A 4,248-nucleotide genomic window follows, 5' to 3' on the forward strand; every position below is an offset into this window, starting at 1 on the left:
CACTTAGGATTTCTAACTTTCCAGCCTCGATTTCTATTGTCCCCCACAGCTACTCCACATTCCAACCTTATCTCCTATTGTACTCACACTACTTCACATTTCAGCTGCCTGGTCTACTTGCGATTCCCAGGATCCCTTGCATTTTCCTTGTGGCCCTTTCTGCAGCCTCCCCCCTCTATCTAATCCATCTCTGCCCATTGCAGTCCTACTGATTATTGCAGAACTAGGTCAAGCGCCAACTGTTCAAATATGTTTTCTTCCTCTCCTATTCAACTCTACATTGCCACTCCTGCACTGCTTACCATATGTTAACTTTGCGTTATCATTTATATATAGCCTTATTTGTGTACTTAGCTTTTCTGCCTACCAGTATTTCTTAAGCACCTGTGACATGCCAAGGGTATGCACTAGGCACTTTGCATGTGTTATCTAACTTAATTTAAACCTCACAACAGCCTTGTGAGAGCAAGAATAATAATGAGCATTACCATCCCCATTTTACAGATCAGGAATCTGAGGCTGCAAGAAGTCAATTAACTTGCTCGAAGTAGCATCCTTACTAAGTGGCAGAGTCATCACTCACTCATCCAATTTTATTACAATCCATGTATGCCAGATTCCCAAGCCCTATGGACTTTTCAGTCGAGACTGGGAAGCCCCTCTGGGGGCAATTAGCACTGGAGCCTCAGGACAAGGCAGATCTGTTAAAGAAGGTTTTTTGCTCCTCTCTCGTTTGATTTATATTCATTGTGCTATAGGAATTGCTCCTTTGGCTCTCGGTCAGCCCTTGGCCCAGGCTAGAACAGGGCTAAAGAAATGATTCATGAAAACAAATACCATACAGGATGCTTAGTTCCACTGGTGACCCTGATTATTGTAAAATTGTGAAAGCAAAGGCACGCCACACCCCCCCACAGGTTGAGCAATCTAGAACTCCCCATTCTCTGCCACCTCAGTTTAGGCCTCATGCTAAACTTCTTTTTTTCCTGATTGGATCCAGAGGGGTACCTCAGATTTCAGAAACAAGGCCGGAACAGCACTGTTGTCATATCAGATCAACCTGACGAGAGCAGAGACTTTCCAGTAATAACCAACATGGACTCACAAGAAATTCATATGGAGATTAAGAATAGATAAGGGTTAGTCTACCCTGAATTGATTTTTCACCATTTAGGGTTGGAAGCCCCCAAACTTGTTGAGTCAGTTCTTATTGCCAAAGGAAGACTGTTGTAACAATGGGTTTATTCTCTTCCTTATTATTTGGAGTCAAGGGTGTCCAGCAGCCACTGTTTGCTCAAGGAGAGTCTAAACAGGACTTGCTGGGAAGCCTGAGTGGCTCAGTCACTTAAGCATCTGCCTTCGGCTCAGGCCACGATCCCAGGGTCCTGGGATCGAGTCCCACATTGGGCTTCTTGCTTGGTGGGGAGCCTGCTTCTCCCTCTGCCTGCCTCTCCCTTTGCTTGTGTTCTCTCTCTCTCCCTCTGACAAATAAATAAATAAAATATTTAAAAATAAATAAATAAATAGGACTTGCTGATGCTTGTGGCCAATGAGCATGACTCCTAAGCCACTTTGGCTCTGGCAAGGGGTATGGATCCAATGGTAAGGAAACTGAACAGGAAAGGGGGTTAGGTAACTCTAATTTGTCTTTGATTTTTGTGGGGTTTTGTGGGGTTTTTTTAGTATTTTCTCTTGCAATACTCAAAGCAATCCTTTTTGAGGTAGGTGTTATTGAAACAACCATTGTACAGATACAAAAACTGTGGTAAATAACAGGCAGGGACTGGAACCCTGGTATGTTGAGTGGCACAGATTTCCACTGCCCTGAGCTCATGCTCTGCAGTAAGACCTTTCGCTTGGCAAATGTCAGCCATTTAAAAAGGAGTAAAGGCAAAATTCGTACCCAAATTAGAGTTCTCAAGCATCAGTATTCTTCCTTCCCTCCAAACCAAGATGATACAAAGTGTTTAATTTCTTAAATGTCTCACATTTTCCAGGGTTGACAAGATCTCACCAAGAAGTAGTAGTGGAACTATAAGATTCTTACCTTCCACTCCGGAGACTCCCATGTTGTATCCTTAGGCAAGGGCGCTTGCTTGAACTAGGTATCTCGGTTGGTTAGGCCACACACTACCAAGGCTAGTAAGCCACAGTCACTGAGAAGATCATCCTGTTCCTAGCCGTCTTTAAAACAGGTCAAAAAGGGGCTCCTGGGCGGCACAGTTGGTTAAGCATCTGATTCGGCTCAGATCATGATCTCAGGGTCCTGGGATTGCAGGGACTCTGCTTGTCCGGCTCCCTTTGCCCCTCCTCCCACCTGTGTGTGCACGAGCTCTCTCTCTCTCTCTCACTCTCTCAAATAAATAAATAAAATCTTAAAAAAAAAAAAACCAAACAGGTCATAAAGTGGCTGGGTGAAAATGTAGACGGTGCAGGACAGGTCATCATTGGAACTGATAAAAAGTTATCAAAAGTGCCACTGACTGGGATCACTTGTGTCATATTCATGAATGAAGTAAAAAATTCTCTCTCCTCCCCCCCACCCTTCACTTCTTCATGATCTGTTATATTGTAGACAGTCTAATGGATAGAGCACCTTCCTAATAATATATTTCCATATGAGAGGGGCTTGTTGTTACTAATCAGTGAACACTGACAACTTACAAAAAAGTATTTCAAGCTCTCAAAACCCTAGCCAAGTATGACATTGGATATCCTTTTTACAAAGCTAGACTCTTGGTGTATTATGAAATCTTTCACATCCCACAGAGATAACAGAAAACTTATTTTACCTTCTCCCATGCAGTTCTTGTATTTTGTTGCTGCCTCTGCCATATGGTTAAAAAAAGTTACCCAGAGAACAACCAAATAATGTTATTTCAACACTACAGAAACTACTGAGTTTTGTTACTCCTTAATACCTTTGTATATCCCTCCAAAAAGAATGCTCAAAGAATTTTCAAGTGGAAGACATTCACTACCTATTGTCTGAATTGTGTTGGCAACCTTTTAGAAACACCTTGAAAAAGACTCATGACATATGTCCGCAGAAATCCAGAGAAGCAAAGTAGAGATTGGCGGAAAGGGAGCTATTACAGACTCAAGGTCCGGTCAGAGGGGGTCGTGGGCTGTCAGGTACACTAAACAAAGCGCACTGGGGGAGGCAAAGCACTTAGCAGCCAGCGAGGTAACGGGATGTTTAACAAGGAGGGGGAGAGAGAGGTGATGGGTTCCTTCAGTCCCCCTGGCACATCTCCCACCTTCACACTCGTTTTTTGAAGCCATGATAAAACCACAGGGATTCCCACTTTGCTCCCCTACTTTCCTCTGGCCTTCCTAACTCCTTTCTTACCCCGCTCTTCCCTCTCACTTCCTAATTTGCCCCTCTGTGCGTAATCTTTTGTTTTCAACTACTTTTAAGGTAATTTCATTGCAGCTGGAAAACAACCCATGTCGTCTTCTTCCTTCATTCTCGAGCCCCAGGGACCCAGGTCCCTCCTGGGCTCCTTGGAGCTGGGACCTTCCCCTCTGAGCTCAGCAGCCCAAGCTGTGAGGATGATCTATTTCGTGAGTTCTCCAGTGGGCTGGCCTCTCCATGACGCCAGTCTGCTCCTCTTCCCGCCCCCCTCCCCACGCCTCATCCCCAAAGAAACCTAAACTCCGTGGCCTCTGAAACTGTCGGTGCGTGGGTCCCCAAGGTCTCCGCCAGGATCCAAGATTTCTCTGACCAAAGTGGGGTCGGGTCGGGTCGGGGAAGTCAGTACCTCTTTGCAGGCGTGAAGCTCCGGTCCCGCTCCCCGGGTCACCTGGAAGGCGGTCCCAACCCAGAGCAGCAGCCGCAGAAGCCGGAGTGTGCGCGGCTCAGGTCTTCCCCTGCCTCCGGCAGAGGGATGGAGGCTGCGCCCCGGCTCAGCCATAGCGTTGTCCTGAGCGAACGGCGGCAGCGGCTCAGGTGCTGCGGCTGCTGCTACTGCTGGCAGAAGGCAGAAAAAAGGGGAGGGAGGTTCACAGGGGGAGGATGCAAGGGGCTGGGCTCGCTTCAGTCACCTCCCTGCGGCTACGCCAAGGCCGCCCATCCTTCCTCCTCCCTCCTTCCTCTTCCCCTCCTACCCACGTCGCCTTGGCAACCGCCTCCTCCTTCCCTCCGCGCGGGTGGGTCAGGGACCACGCGCTCCTCTGCCGCTCACCTGCCAGTCGCCATGGCAGCCGCCGCCGCTGGCGCGCGCCGCGTGGAAATGCGCGCGCCCC

The sequence above is a fragment of the Ursus maritimus genome, unplaced genomic scaffold, assembly GCF_017311325.1.
Source record: "Ursus maritimus isolate PB19 unplaced genomic scaffold, ASM1731132v1 scaffold_12, whole genome shotgun sequence".
Taxonomy (NCBI): Eukaryota; Metazoa; Chordata; class Mammalia; order Carnivora; family Ursidae; genus Ursus; species Ursus maritimus.